The sequence below is a fragment of the Oncorhynchus masou genome, chromosome 24 (assembly GCF_036934945.1).
Source record: "Oncorhynchus masou masou isolate Uvic2021 chromosome 24, UVic_Omas_1.1, whole genome shotgun sequence".
Classification (NCBI taxonomy): domain Eukaryota; kingdom Metazoa; phylum Chordata; class Actinopteri; order Salmoniformes; family Salmonidae; genus Oncorhynchus; species Oncorhynchus masou.
This window is the reverse complement of record NC_088235.1, coordinates 189603-205956: the sequence shown is the minus strand read 5'-3', so window position 1 is coordinate 205956 and position 16354 is coordinate 189603. Positions and strand designations below refer to the sequence as shown.

Sequence of the window (16354 nt, the reverse complement as noted above, 5' to 3'; positions counted from 1 at the left end):
ACCTCTCTCTCCAGTCTCCTGTATATATTCTCTCTCTCTCTCTCCAGTCTCCTGTATATATTCACCTCTCTCTCCAGTCTCCTCTCTCTCTCTCCAGTCTCCTGTATATATTCACCTCTCTCTCTCCAGTCTCCTCTCTCTCTCCAGTCTCCAGTATATATTCTCCAGTCTCCTGTATATATTCTCTCTCTCCAGTCTCCTGTATATATTCACCTCTCTCTCTCTCCAGTCTCCTGTATATATTCACCTCTCTCTCCAGTCTCCAGTATATATTCACCTCTCTCTCTCCAGTCTCCTGTATATATTCACCTCTCTCTCCAGTCTCCTGTATATATTCACCTCTCTCTCTCCAGTCTCCTGTATATATTCACCTCTCTCTCTCTCCAGTCTCCTGTATATATTCACTCTCTCTCTCTCCAGTCTCCTGTATATATTCACCTCTCTCTCTCTCTCCAGTCTCCTGTATATATTCACTCTCTCTCTCTCCAGTCTCCTGTATATATTCAGTCCTCTCTCTCTCTCCAGTCTCCAGTATATATTCACAGTCTCCTCTCTCTCCAGTCTCCTGTATATATTCACCTCTCTCTCTCCAGTCTCCAGTATATATTCACCTCTCTCTCTCCAGTCTCCAGTATATATTCACCTCTCTCTCTCTCTCCAGTCTCCTGTATATATTCACCTCTCTCTCTCCAGTCTCCTGTATATATTCACCTCTCTCTCTCCAGTCTCCTGTATATATTCACCTCTCTCTCTCCAGTCTCCTGTATATTCACCTCTCTCTCTCCAGTCTCCTGTATATATTCACCTCTCTCTCTCTCCAGTCTCCTGTATATATTCACTCTCTCTCCAGTCTCCTGTATATATTCACCTCTCTCTCCAGTCTCCTGTATATATTCTCTCCAGTCTCCTGTATATATTCACCTCTCTCTCTCCAGTCTCCTGTATATATTCACCTCTCTCTCTCCAGTCTCCTGTATATATTCACCTCTCTCTCTCCAGTCTCCAGTATATATTCACTCTCTCCTCTCTCTCTCTCCAGTCTCCTGTATATATTCACTCTCTCTCTCCAGTCTCCTGTATATATTCACCTCTCTCTCTCCAGTCTCCTGTATATATTCACCTCTCTCTCTCCAGTCTCCAGTATATATTCACCTCTCTCTCTCCAGTCTCCTGTATATATTCACCTCTCTCTCTCCAGTCTCCTGTATATATTCACCCTCTCTCTCTCCAGTCTCCTGTATATATTCACCTCTCTCTCTCCAGTCTCCTGTATATATTCACCTCTCTCTCTCTCCAGTCTCCTGTATATATTCACCTCTCTCTCTCCAGTCTCCTGTATATATTCACCTCTCTCTCTCCAGTCTCCTGTATATATTCACCTCTCTCTCTCTCTCTCCAGTCTCCTGTATATATTCATATTCCAGTCTCCTGTATATATTCTCTCTCTCTCCAGTCTCCTGTATATATTCACCTCTCTCTCTCCAGTCTCCTGTATATATTCACCTCTCTCTCTCTCCAGTCTCCTGTATATATTCACCCTCTCTCTCTCCAGTCTCCTGTATATATTCATTCACTCTCTCTCTCTCCAGTCTCCTGTATATATTCACCTCTCTCTCTCCAGTCTCCTGTATATATTCAGTCTCCTGTATATATTCTCTCTCTCCAGTCTCCTGTATATATTCACCTCTCTCTCTCCAGTCTCCTGTATATATTCACTCTCTCTCTCTCCAGTCTCCTCCAGTCTCCTGTATATATTCACCTCTCTCTCTCCAGTCTCCAGTATATATTCACCTCTCTCTCCAGTCTCCTGTATATTCATTCTCCAGTCTCCTGTATATATTCTCTCCAGTCTCCTGTATATATTCACCTCTCTCTCTCCAGTCTCCTGTATATATTCACTCTCTCCTCTCTCTCTCCAGTCTCCAGTATATATATTCAGTCTCCTGTATATATTCTCTCTCTCTCCAGTCTCCTGTATATATTCACCTCTCTCTCTCCAGTCTCCTGTATATATTCACCTCTCTCTCTCCAGTCTCCTGTATATATTCACCTCTCTCTCTCCAGTCTCCTGTATATATTCACCTCTCTCTCTCTCCAGTCTCCTGTATATATTCACCTCTCTCTCTCCAGTCTCCAGTATATATTCACCTCTCTCTCTCCAGTCTCCTGTATATATTCACCTCTCTCTCTCCAGTCTCCTGTATATATTCACCTCTCTCTCTCCAGTCTCCTGTATATATTCACCTCTCTCTCTCTCTCTCTCCAGTCTCCTGTATATATTCACCTCTCTCTCTCTCCAGTCTCCTGTATATATTCACCTCTCTCTCTCCAGTCTCCTGTATATATTCACCTCTCTCTCTCCAGTCTCCTGTATATATTCACCTCTCTCTCTCCAGTCTCCTGTATATATTCACCTCTCTCTCTCCAGTCTCCTGTATATATTCACCTCTCTCCAGTCTCTCTCTCTCCAGTCTCCTGTATATATTCACCTCTCTCTCTCCAGTCTCCTGTATATATTCACCTCTCTCAGTCTCCAGTATATATTCACCTCTCTCTCTCCAGTCTCCAGTATATATTCACCTCTCTCTCTCCAGTCTCCTGTATATATTCACTCTCTCTCTCCAGTCTCCTGTATATATTCACCTCTCTCTCTCCAGTCTCCTGTATATATTCACCTCTCTCTCTCCAGTCTCCTGTATATATTCACCTCTCTCTCTCCAGTCTCCTGTATATATTCACCTCTCTCCAGTCTCCAGTATATATTCTCTCTCTCCAGTCTCCTGTATATATTCTCCCAGTCTCCTCTCTCTCCAGTCTCCAGTATATATTCACCTCTCTCTCTCCAGTCTCCTGTATATATTCACTCTCTCTCTCCAGTCTCCTGTATATATTCACTCTCTCAGTCTCTCTCTCCAGTCTCCTGTATATATTCACCTCTCTCTCTCCAGTCTCCTGTATATATTCACCTCTCTCTCTCCAGTCTCCTGTATATATTCACTCTCTCTCTCTCCAGTCTCCTGTATATTATTCTCTCTCCAGTCTCCTATATATTCTCTCCAGTCTCCTGTATATATTCACTCTCTCTCTCTCCAGTCTCCAGTATATATTCTCTCTCCAGTCTCCTGTATATATTCACCTCTCTCTCTCCAGTCTCTGTATATATTCTCTCCAGTCTCCTGTATATATTCACCTCTCTCTCTCTCCAGTCTCCTGTATATATTCACCTCTCTCTCTCCAGTCTCTGTATATATTCACCTCTCTCTCTCCAGTCTCCTGTATATATTCACCTCTCTCTCTCCAGTCTCCTGTATATATTCACCTCTCTCTCTCCAGTCTCCTGTATATATTCACCTCTCTCTCTCCAGTCTCCTCTCTCTCTCAGTCTCCAGTCTAGTATATATTCACCTCTCTCAGTCTCCACTCTCTCTCTCTCTCCAGTCTCCAGTATATATCTCACTAACCTCCAGTATATATTCACTCTCTCTCTCCAGTCTCCTGTATATATTCACCTCTCTCTCTCCAGTCTCCTGTATATATTCACCTCCTCTCTCTCTCTCTCCAGTCTCCTGTATATATTCACCTCTCTCTCTCCAGTCTCCTGTATATATTCACCTCTCTCTCTCCAGTCTCCAGTATATATTCTCTCTCCAGTCTCCTGTATATATTCACCCTCTCTCTCTCCAGTCTCCTGTATATATTCACCTCTCTCTCTCCAGTCTCCAGTCTCCTCCAGTATATATTCATTCTCTCTCTCCAGTCTCCTGTATATATTCACCTCTCTCTCTCCAGTCTCCAGTATATATTCACCTCTCTCTCTCCAGTCTCCTGTATATATTCACCTCTCTCTCTCTCTCTCCAGTCTCCAGTATATATTCACCTCTCTCTCTCCAGTCTCCTGTATATATTCACTCTCTCTCTCTCCAGTCTCCTGTATATATTCACCTCTCTCTCTCCAGTCTCCTGTATATATTCACCTCTCTCTCTCCAGTCTCCTGTATATATTCTCTCCAGTCTCCTGTATATATTCACCTCTCTCTCTCCAGTCTCCTGTATATATTCACCTCTCTCTCTCTCCAGTGTATATTCATTCTCTCTCTCTCTCTCCAGTCTCCTGTATATATTCACCTCTCTCCAGTCCTCTCTCTCTCCAGTCTCCTGTATATATTCACCTCTCTCTCTCCAGTCTCCTGTATATATTCACCTCTCTCTCTCTCTCCAGTCTCCTGTATATATTCACCTCTCTCTCCAGTCTCCTGTATATATTCTCTCCAGTCTCCTGTATATATTCACCTCTCTCTCTCCAGTCTCCTGTATATATTCACTCTCTCTCTCTCCAGTCTCCTGTATATATTCACTCTCTCTCTCTCTCTCTCTCTCTCCAGTCTCCTGTATATATTCACTCTCTCTCTCTCCAGTCTCCTGTATATATTCACCTCCTCTCTCTCTCCAGTCTCCAGTATATATTCACCTCTCTCTCTCCAGTCTCCTGTATATATTCTCCTCTCCTCTCCAGTCCCCTGCCTGCCAGCCTGTATATATATATATATACACTGCTCAAAAAATAAAGGGAACACTTAAACAACACAATGTAACTCCAAGTCAATCACACTTCTGTGAAATCAGACTGTCCACTTAGGAAGCAGCACTGATTGACAATAAATTTCACATGCTGTTGTGCTAATGGAATAGACAACAGGTGGAAATTATAGGCAATTAGCAAGACACACCCAATAAAGGAGTGGTTCTGCAGGTGGGGACCACAGACCACTTCTCAGTTCCTATGCTTCCTGGCTGATGTTTTGGTCACTTTTAAATGCTGGCGGTGCTTTCACTCTAGTGGTAGCAACCCACACAAGTGAGTCTACAACCCACACAAGTGGCTCAGCTAGTGCAGCTCATCCAGGATGGCACATCAATGCGAGCTGTGGCAAGAAGGTTTGCTGTGTCTGTCAGCGTAGTGTCCAGAGCATGGAGGCGCTACCAGGAGACAGGCCAGTACATCAGGAGACGTGGAGGAGGCCGTAGGAGGGCAACAACCCAGCAGCAGGACTGCTACCTCCGCCTTTGTGCAAGGAGGAGCAGGAGGAGCACTGCCAGAGCCCTGCAAAATGACCTCCAGCAGGCCACAAATGTGCATGTGTCTGCTCAAACGGTCAGAAACAGACTCCATGAGGGTGGTATGAGGGCCCGACGTCCACAGGTGGGGGTTGTGCTTACAGCCCAACACCGTGCAGGACGTTTGGCATTTGCCAGAGAACACCAAGATTGGCAAATTCGCCACTGGTGCCCTGTGCTCTTCACAGATGAAAGCAGGTTCACACTGAGCATGTGACAGACGTGACAGAGTCTGGAGACGCCGTGGAGAACGTTCTGCTGCCTGCAACATCCTCCAGCATGACCAGTTTGGCGGTGGGTTAGTCATGGTTCTTTGGGGGGCCGCACAGCCCTCCATGTGCTCGGCAGAGGTAGCCTGACCGCCATTAGGTACCGAGGTACCCCTTGTGAGACCATATGCTGGTACAGTTGGCCCTGGGTTCCTCCTAATGCAAGACAATGCTAGACCTCATGTGGCTGGAGTGTGTCAGCAGTTCCTGCAAGAGGAAGGCATTGATGCTCTGGACTGGCCCGCCCGTTCCCCAGACCTGAATCCAATTGAGCACATCTGGGACATCATGTCTCGCTCCATCCACCAACGCCACGTTGCACCACAGACTGTCCAGGAGTTGGCGGGTGCTTTAGTCCAGGTCTGGGAGGAGATCCCTCAGGAGACCATCCGCCACCTCATCAGGAGCATGCCCAGGTGTTGTAGGGAGGTCATACAGGCACGTGGAGGCCCACACACTACTGACCCTCATTTTGACTTGTTTTAAGGACATTACATCAAAGTTGGATCAGCCTGTAGTGTGGTTTTCCACTTTAATTTTGAGTGTGACTCCAAATCCAGACCTCCATGGGTTGATACATTTGATTTCCATTGATCATTTATGTGTGATTTTGTTGTCAGCACATATTCAGTATTAAGAATATTTCATTCATTCAGATCTAGGATGTGTTATTTTAGTGTTCCCTTTATTTTTTTGAGCACTGTATATATTCACCTTGCTATTATTGGACAGCCGTGTTCTAGAACGCGGACCGACCTGTGTTCTTCACGTGTCACAGTTGAAGGACTGTGATGTCATCAGACCAGAGCAGTCTCCTGTCACCACTTATTGGACAGCCCGTGTTCTAGAACGCGGACCGACCTGTGTTCTTCACGTGTCACAGTTGAAGGACTGTGATGTCATCAGACCAGAGCAGTCTCCTGTCTCCTGTCACCACTTATTGTGCTATCACAGCCCAGAGCAGTCTCCTGTCACCACTTATTGGACAGCCCGTGTTCTAGAACGCGGACCGACCTGTGTTCTTCACGTGTCACAGTTGAAGGACTGTGATGTCATCAGACCAGAGCAGTCTCCTGTCACCACTTATTGGACAGCCCGTGTTCTAGAACGCGGGCCGACCTGTGACGTGTCACAGTTGAAGGACTGTGCTGTCATCAGACCAGAGCAGTCTCCTGTCACCACTTATTGGACAGCCCGTGTTCTAGAACGCGGACCGACCTGTGTTCTTCACGTGTCACAGTTGAAGGACTGTGCTGTCATCAGACCAGAGCAGTCTCCTGTCACCACTTATTGGACAGCCCGTGTTCTAGAACGCGGGCCGACCTGTGTTCTTCACGTGTCACAGTTGAAGGACTGTGCTGTCATCAGACCAGAGCGGTCTCCTGTCACCACGTGTCGGCTGCGTTCTTTCCTCTGATACTCTTTGCTATTCATCCTGGCTCCTCCAACAGATCATTACACAAGGCATCACTTTTGACTAAAAAAATCATCTAAATAAAATGTGAAGTGTTCCCTTTAAAATACACGTTGTCGGTTATCAGTAGTGACAACTGAAGTCCTACTTTTCTGTTATACTGTTGGTAAATTTGGACAAAGGTGAATGGGATTTTCCACAGGCTCTGTTGCAAGCCTGTCCTAGAGGAGATTCCCCAGCAGAAGGTTAATATTGACTGAGATAACACTGTTAGTTCTTCTGCAGGACTAACGAATGGATGACCTATCACCTTCTGACATGCTGTGATCCCATTGGCTGTTAGACACCGGATAAGATAAACGGCTATGACCCAGGACTCAGATACATGGCAGTGAACTGACACACACACGCACGCATTCTAACACACACACACACACACACACATACACACACACACACACTCTCTCTCTCTCTCTCTCTCTCTCTCTCAGTTGTCCCCCTGGTGAGGTCTGTCTGCACTATTCCCCAGCACCGATATCCAGTTACTGGCTGGGTGGGTCTGGGCCGGGGAACACAATGACACGGGTCACCTTGAGGTTCTCTGTCAGCCCCCTGCAATGTTCCTGGGTCATGTTTATTAGGCACCAAACGGAAATAAACTACTTTGAGCTGTCCAATGACAAAAGTACATTTCACCTCTCTGTTCTGTTGCAAAATGTTTAAGAAAGTTTTCCGTTGCATTCATTATTGAACAATGAACTAGGTTTCTCTGGGATACTTCTGGAGAGAGGAGAGTCAGGGACAGGTTTCTCTGGGAACAGGTTTCTCTGGGATACTTCTGGAGAGAGGAGAGTCAGGGACAGGTTTCTCTGGGATACTTCTGGAGAGAGGAAGGTTAGGTACAGGTTTCTCTGGGATACTTCCGGAGAGAGGAGAGTCAGGGACAGGTTTCTCTGAGATACTTCTGGAGAGGGAGAGTAGGAACAGGTTTCTCTGGGATACTTCTGGAGAGAGGAGAGTTGGGAACAGGTTTCTCTGAGATACTTCTGGAGAGGGAGAGTTAGGAACAGGTTTCTCTGGGATACTTCTGAGAGAGGAGAGTTAGGGACAGGTTTCTCTGGGAACAGGTTTCTCTGGGATACTTCTGGAGAGGAGGTCAGGGAGGTTTCTCTGGGAACAGGTTTCTCTGGGATACTTCTGGAGAGAGGAGAGTCAGGGACAGGTTTCTCTGGGATACTTCTGGAGGAGAGTCAGGGACAGGTTTCTCTGGGAACAGGTTTCTCTGGGATACTTCTGGAGAGAGGAGAGTCAGGGACAGGTTTCTCTGGGAACAGGTTTCTCTGGGATACTTCTGGAGAGGGGAGAGTTAGGAACAGGTTTCTCTGGGATACTTCTGGAGAGAGGAGAGTCAGGGACAGGTTTCTTACGATCTTCTGGGAACAGGTTTCTCTGGGATACTTCTGGAGAGGAGAGTCAGGGACAGTTTCTCTGGGAACAGGTTTGTCTGGGATACTTCTGGAGAGAGGAGAGTCAGGGACAGGTTTCTCTGGGAACAGGTTTCTCTGGGATACTTCTGGAGAGGAGAGAGAGGGACAGGTTTCTCTGGGAACAGGTTTATCTGGGATACTTCTGGAGAGAGGAGAGTTGGGACAGGTTTCTCTGGGATACTTCTGGAGAGAGGAGAGTCAGGGACAGGTTTCTCTGGGAACAGGTTTCTCTGGGATACTTCCGGAGAGAGGAGAGTCAGGGACAGGTTTCTCTGGGAACAGGTTTCTCTGGGATACTTCTGGAGAGAGGAGAGTCAGGGACAGGTTTCCTTGGGATACTTCTGGAGAGAGGAGAGTTAGGAACAGGTTTCTCTGCGATACTTCTGGAGAGGGGAGAGAGGAGAGTCAGGAAATATAAGAATGGAATTGTAGTGTTTATTTAAGCGTTCACCTTTATGACAATATATTTCTGAGGTCACTATTACCTAGTGTAGTGGAGGATTCACTATGGCTGAGGTCACTATTAGTTATATACACTCGCTCTATTGGGTGGAGGTCAGGGGACTGCTCAGGCTACTCAAGTAAACTGAACTTGCTGTAATTTTCAATTATTTTTTTCGCCAAAAACTGTGGCTCCAAATGGCACCCTATTCCTTATATAATGCACGACTTTTGACCAGAGCTTTCTCTCTCTCTCTCCACCCTTGCTCCTCTCTCTCTCTCTCTCCTCCCCTCTCTCTCCTCTCTCTCTCTCTCTCTCTCTCTCCTCTCTCTCCTCTCTCCTCTCTCTCCCCTTGCTCCTCTCTCTCTCTCTCTCTCCCCTCTCTCTCTCTCTCTCTCTCTCTCTCCCCTCGCTCCTCTCTCTCTCTCTCTCTCTCTCTCTCTCTCTCTCTCTCTCCCTCTCTCTCTCTCTCTCTCTCTCTCTCTCTCTCTCTCTCTCCCCCTCTCTCTCTCTCTGTCCACTTGAGCTCTCTCACCATGCTGCCTCCTCTATCAACTCTCGCTCTCCCAGGGCATCTGTGACCTCTGGGACCAGCTGGGAACCCTCACCCAGAAGAGGAGGGATCCCTGGAGGTCCAGAATAGGAATGGGTTCTTCTGGTGGGGGCTAGTGGGGGGAGGTACAGAATAGGGCTGCCTCCTCTTCTAGCTGCCCAGGGCTCTGGTACCAATGGGGCTGGGTTCTTCTGGTGGGGGATAAGTGGGGGAGGTACAGAATAGGGCTGGGTTCTTCTGGTGGGGGCAAGTGGGGGGAGGTACAGAATAGGGCTGGGTTCTTCTGGTGGGGGCTAGTGGGGGAGGTACAGAAAGGGCTGGGTTCTTCTGGTGGGGGCTAGTGGGGGGGGGTAGGCAGGTTCTTCTAGTGGGGAGGTACAGAAGGGCTGGGTTCTTCTAGTGGGGGAGTACAGAATAGGGCTGGGTTCTTCTAGTGGGGGAGGTACAGAATAGGGCTGGGTTCTTCTGGTGGGGGCTAGGTGGGGGGAGGTACAGAATAGGGGCTGGGTTCTTCTTGGGGGCTAGTGGGGGAGGTACAGAATAGGGCTGGGTTCTTCTGGTGGGGGCTAGTGGGGGAGGTACAGAATAGGGCTGGGTTCTTCTAGTGGGGGGAGGTACAGAATAGAGGGGGGTTCTTCTAGTGGGGGAGGTACAGAATAGGTTTGGGTTCTTCTGGTGGAGGGAGGTACAGAATAGGAATGGGGGTGGGGGAGGAGGTACAGAACAGGGCTGGGTTCTTCTGGTGGAGTGGGGAGGTACAGAATAGGGCTGGGTTCTTCTAGTGGGGGGAGGTACAGAATAGGGTGGGGTTCTTCTAGTGGGGGAGGTACAGAATAGGGCTGGGTTCTTCTAGTGGAGGGAGGTACAGAATAGGAATGGGTTCTTCTTCTAGTGGGGGAGGTACAGAACAGGGTTGGGTTCTTCTAGTGGGGGAGGTACAGAATAGGGCTGGGTTCTTCTAGTGGGGGGAGGTACAGAATAGGGTTGGGTTCTTCCTAGTGGGGAGGTACAGAATAGGGCTGGGTTCTTCCTAGTGGGGGGAGGTACAGAATAGGGCTGGGTTCTTAGTAGTGGGGGGAGGTACAGAATAGGGCTGGGTTCTTCTAGTGGGGAGGTACAGAATAGGAGCTGGGTTCTTCTAGTGGGGGAGGTACAGAACAGGGCTGGGTTCTTCTAGTGGGGGAGGTACAGAATAGGGCTGGGTTCTTCTAGTGGGGGAGGTACAGAATAGGGCGGGGTTCTACTAGTGGGGGGAGGTACAGAATAGGGCTGGGTTCTTCTAGTGGGGGAGGTACAGAATAGGGCTGGGTTCTTCTAGTGGAGGGAGGTACAGAATAGGGCTGGGTTCTTCTAGTGGCTAGGGGGAGGTACAGAATAGGGCTGGGTTCTTCTGGTGGGGGAGGTACAGAATAGGGCTGGGTTCTTCTAGTGGGGAGGTACAGAATAGGGCTGGGTTCTTCTAGTGGGGGAGGTACAGAATAGGGCTGGGTTCTTCTGGTGGGGGGAGGTACAGAATAGGGCTGGGTTCTTCTGGTGCTAGTGGGGGAGGTACAGAATAGGGCTGGGTTCTTCTGGTGGGGCTAGTGGGGGGAGGTACAGAATAGGGCTGGGTTCTTCTAGTGGGGGCAGAGTGGGGGAGGTACAGAATAGGGCTGGGTTCTTCTAGTGGGGGGAGGTACAGAATAGGGCTGGGTTCTTCTGGTGGGGAGGTACAGAATAGGGGCTGGGTTCTTCTAGTGGAGGGGAGGTACAGAATAGGACTGGGTTCTTCTAGTGGGGAGGTACAGAATAGGGCTGGGTTCTTCTGGGGAGGTACAGGGGGCTGGGTGGGGGAGGTACAGAATAGGACTGGGTTCTTCTGGTGGGGGCTAGTGGGGAGGTACAGAATAGGGCTGGGTTCTTCTAGTGGGGGAGGTACAGAATAGGGCTGGGTTCTTCTGGTGGGGGGAGGTACAGAATAGGACTGGGTTCTACTAGTGGGGGGAGGTACAGAATAGGGCTGGGTTCTTCTGGTGGGGGCTAGTGGGGGGAGGTACAGAATAGGGCTGGGTTCTTCTGGTGGGGGGAGGTACAGAATAGGGCTGGGTTCTTCTGGTGGGGGGAGGTACAGAATAGGGCTGGGTTCTTCTAGTGGGGGAGGTACAGAATAGGACTGGGTTCTTCTAGTGGGGGGAGGTACAGAATAGGGCTGGGTTCTTCTGGTGGGGGCTAGTGGGGGAGGTACAGAATAGGGCTGGGTTCTTCTAGTGGGGGGCGGTACAGGGGCTGGGTTCTTCTAGTGGGGGAGGTACAGAATAGGGCTGGGTTCTTCTGGTGGGGGAGGTACAGAATAGGGCTGGGTTTCTTCTAGGGCTAGGTTCTTCAAAATGGGGAGGTACAGAATAGGGCTGGGTTCTACTAGTGGGGGAGGTACAGAATAGGGCTGGGTTCTACTAGTGGGGGAGGTACAGAATAGGGCTGGGTTCTTCTAGTGGGGGAGGTACAGAATAGGGCTGGGTTCTTCTAGTGGGGGAGGTACAGAAGGGCTGGGTTCTTCTAGTGGAGGGAGGCTGGGTTCTTCTAGTGGAGGGAGGGTACAGAATGGGAGGCTGGGTTCTACTAGTGGGGAGGTACAGAATAGGGCTAGGTTCTTCTAGTGAGGGAGGGGGTACAGAATAGGGCTGGGTTCTACTATGTGGAGGGAGGTACAGAATAGGGCTGGGTTCTTCTAGTGGGGAGGTACAGAATAGGACTGGGTTCTTCTAGTGGGGGAGGTACAGCATAGGGTACAGAATGGGTTCTTCTAGTGGAGGGAGGTACAGAATAGGACTGGGTTCTTCTAGTGGGGGGAGGTACAGAATAGGACTGGGTTCTTCTAGTGGGGAGGTACAGAATGGACTGGGTTCTTCTGGTGGGGGGGGGAGGTACAGAATAGGACTAGTGGGTTCTGGGTTCTACTAGTGGGGGAGGTACAGAATAGGAGCTGGGTTCTTCTAGTGGGGGAGGTACAGAATGGGACTGGGTTCTACTAGTGGGGGGTACAGAATGGAACTAGGTTTCTACTAGTGTGGGAGGGTACAGAATAGGGCTGGGTTCTTCTAGTGGGGGAGGTACAGAATAGGGGTGGGTTCTTCTAGTGGGGGGAGGTACAGAATAGGACTGGGTTCTTCTAGTGGGGGGAGGTACAGAATAGGGCTGGGTTCTACTAGTGGAGGAGGTACAGAATAGGGCTGGGTTCTTCTAGTGGGGGAGGTACAGGGGGTTTCTTCTAGGTACAGAATAAGGACTGGGTTCTTCTAGAGGGGGAGGGGGGTGAATAGGGCTAGGTTCTTCTAGTGGGGGAGGTACAGAGAAAGGGCTGGGTTCTTCTACAGTGGAGGAGTGGGGGGAGGTACAGAATAGGGCTGGGTTAGGGCTAGAGTTCTTCTAGTGGGGGGGGTACAGAATGGGCTGGGTTCTACTAGTGGGGAGGTACAGAATGGGGGGAGGGTACAGAATAGGGCTGGGTTCTTCTAGAAGGGGAGGTACAGAATAGGGCTGGGTTTACTTCTAGGGTGGGTTCTTCTAGGGGAGGTACAGAATAGGGCTAGTGGAGGAGGTACAGAATAGGGCTGGAGTTCTTCTGGTTCTGGTGGGTGAGGTTACAGAATAGGGCTGGGTTCTTCTAGTGGGGAGGTACAGAATAGGGCTGGGTTCTACTAGTGGGGGAGGTACAGAATAGGGCTGGGTTCTTCTAGTACTGAGCTGGGGGAGGTACAGAATAGGACTGGGTTCTTCTAGTGGAGGGAGGTACAGAATAGGGCTGGGTTCTTCTAGAGGGGGTGTTACAGAATAGGGCTGGGGTTCTTCTAGTGGGGGAGGTACAGAATAGGGCTGGGTTCTTCTAGTGGGGGAGGTACAGAATAGGGCACAGGTTCTTCTAGTGGGGGGAGGTACAGAATAGTGCTGGGTTCTACTAGTGGAGGAGGTACAGAATAGGGCTGGGTTCTTCCTGAGTGGGGGAGGTACAGAATAGGGCTGGGTTCTTCTGGGGAGGTACAGAATGGGAGGTACAGGAGAATAGGGCTAGGTTCTTCTAGTGGGGGGAAGTACAGAATAGGACTGGGTTCTTCCTAGTGGGGAGGTACAGAATGGGGGCTGGGTTCTTCTAGTGGAGGGGAGGTACGTTACAGAATAGGGCTGGGTTCTTCTAGTGGGGGAGGTACAGAATAGGGCTGGGTTCTTCTAGTGGAGGGAGGTACAGAATAGGGCACAGGTTCTACTAGTGGGGGAAATTTGCAGAATGAGCTGAGTTCCTTCCTAGTGGAGGGGAGGGAATTTTGAAATCAAGGCTGGGGTTCTACTAGTGGGGAGGTACAGAATGGGCTGGGTTCTTCTAGTGGAGTGAGGTACAGAATAGGGCTGGAGTTCTTCTAGTGGGGGAGGTACAGAATAGGGCTGGGTTCTTCTAGTGGGGGAGGTACAGAATGGGGCTGGGTTCTTCTGGTGGGGGCTAGTGGGGAGGTACAGAATAGGGCTGGGTTCTTCTGGTGGGGGCTAGTGGGGGAGGTACAGAATAGGGCTGGGTTCTTCTAGTGGGGGGAGGTACAGAATAGGGCTGGGTTCTTCTAGTGGGGGAGGTACAGAATAGGGCTGGGTTCTACTAGTGGGGGGAGGTACAGAATAGGGCTGGGTTCTTCTAGTGGAGTGGGAGGTACAGAATAGGGCTGGGTTCTTCTAGTGGGGGAGGTACAGAATAGGGCTGGGTTCTTCTAGTGGGGGAGGTACAGAATAGGGCTGGGTTCTTCTAGTGGGGGAGGTACAGAATAGGGCTGGGTTCTTCTAGTGGGGGGAGGTACAGAATAGGGCTGGGTTCTTCTAGTGGGGGAGGTACAGAATAGGGCTGGGTTCTTCTAGTGGGGGAGGTACAGAATAGGGCTGGGTTCTTCTAGTGGGGGGAGGTACAGAATAGGGCTGGGTTCTTCTAGTGGGGGCTAGTGGGGAGGTACAGAATAGGGCTGGGTTCTTCTAGTGGGGGAGGTACAGAATAGGGCTGGGTTCTTCTAGTGGGGGGAGGTACAGAATAGGGCTGGGTTCTTCTAGTGGGGGGAGGTACAGAATAGGGCTGGGTTCTTCTAGTGGGGGAGGTACAGAATAGGGCTGGGTTCTTCTAGTGGGGGGAGGTACAGAATAGGGCTGGGTTCTTCTAGTGGGGGGAGGTACAGAATAGGGCTGGGTTCTTCTAGTGGAGGGAGGTACAGAATAGGGCTGGGTTCTTCTGGTGGGGGCTAGTGGGGGAGGTACAGAATAGGGCTGGGTTCTTCTGGTGGGGGAGGTACAGAATAGGGCTGGGTTCTTCTAGTGGGGGAGGTACAGAATAGGGCTGGGTTCTTCTAGTGGGGGCTAGTGGGGAGGTACAGAATAGGGCTGGGTTCTTCTAGTGGGGGGAGGTACAGAATAGGGCTGGGTTCTTCTGGTGGGGGCTAGTGGGGGAGGTACAGAATAGGGCTGGGTTCTTCTGGTGGGGGCTAGTGGGGAGGTACAGAATAGGGCTGGGTTCTTCTAGTGGAGGGGAGGTACAGAATAGGGCTGGGTTCTTCTAGTGGGGGAGGTACAGAATAGGGCTGGGTTCTTCTAGTGGGGGAGGTACAGAATAGGGCTGGGTTCTTCTAGTGGGGGAGGTACAGAATAGGGCTGGGTTCTTCTAGTGGGGGAGGTACAGAATAGGGCTGGGTTCTTCTAGTGGGGGGAGGTACAGAATAGGGCTGGGTTCTTCTAGTGGGGGAGGTACAGAATAGGGCTGGGTTCTTCTAGTGGGGGAGGTACAGAATAGGGCTGGGTTCTTCTAGTGGGGGAGGTACAGAATAGGGCTGGGTTCTTCTAGTGGGGGAGGTACAGAATAGGGCTGGGTTCTTCTAGTGGGGGAGGTACAGAATAGGGCTGGGTTCTTCTAGTGGGGGAGGTACAGAATAGGGCTGGGTTCTTCTAGTGGGGGAGGTACAGAATAGGGCTGGGTTCTTCTAGTGGAGGGAGGTACAGAATAGGGCTGGGTTCTTCTAGTGGGGGAGGTACAGAATAGGGCTGGGTTCTTCTAGTGGGGGGAGGTACAGAATAGGGCTGGGTTCTTCTAGTGGGGGGAGGTACAGAATAGGGCTGGGTTCTTCTAGTGGAGGGAGGTACAGAATAGGGCTGGGTTCTTCTAGTGGGGGAGGTACAGAATAGGGCTGGGTTCTTCTAGTGGGGGGAGGTACAGAATAGGGCTGGGTTCTACTAGTGGGGGAGGTACAGAATAGGGCTGGGTTCTTCTAGTGGGGGGAGGTACAGAATAGGGCTGGGTTCTTCTAGTGGAGGGAGGTACAGAATAGGGCTGGGTTCTTCTAGTGGGGGGAGGTACAGAATAGGGCTGGGTTCTTCTAGTGGGGGAGGTACAGAATAGGGCTGGGTTCTTCTAGTGGGGGGAGGTACAGAATAGGGCTGGGTTCTTCTAGTGGGGGGAGGTACAGAATAGGGCTGGGTTCTTCTGGTGGGGGCTAGTGGGGGGAGGTACAGAATAGGGCTGGGTTCTTCTAGTGGGGGGAGGTACAGAATAGGGCTGGGTTCTTCTAGTGGAGGGAGGTACAGAATAGGGCTGGGTTCTTCTAGTGGGGGAGGTACAGAATAGGGCTGGGTTCTTCTAGTGGAGGGAGGTACAGAATAGGGCTGGGTTCTTCTAGTGGGGGAGGTACAGAATAGGGCTGGGTTCTTCTAGTGGGGGAGGTACAGAATAGGGCTGGGTTCTTCTAGTGGAGGGAGGTACAGAATAGGGCTGGGTTCTTCTAGTGGGGGAGGTACAGAATAGGGCTGGGTTCTTCTAGTGGGGGAGGTACAGAATAGGGCTGGGTTCTTCTAGTGGGGGAGGTACAGAATAGGGCTGGGTTCTTCTAGTGGGGGAGGTACAGAATAGGGCTGGGTTCTACTAGTGGGGGAGGTACAGAATAGGGCTGGGTTCTTCTAGTGGGGGAGGTACAGAATAGGGCTGGGTTCTTCTAGTGGGGGGAGGTACAGAATAGGGCTGGGTTCTACTAGTGGGGGAGGTACAGAATAGGGCTGGGTTCTTCTAGTGGGGGAGGTACAGAA

At 50.2% G+C, this 16354-nt stretch overlaps 1 pseudogene; it reads left to right on the top strand.

The window, feature by feature from the left end:
* LOC135513345 (alpha-actinin-2-like) overlaps nucleotides 1-16354 on the top strand; it is an 81748-nt pseudogene that overhangs the window by 46032 nt on the left and 19362 nt on the right.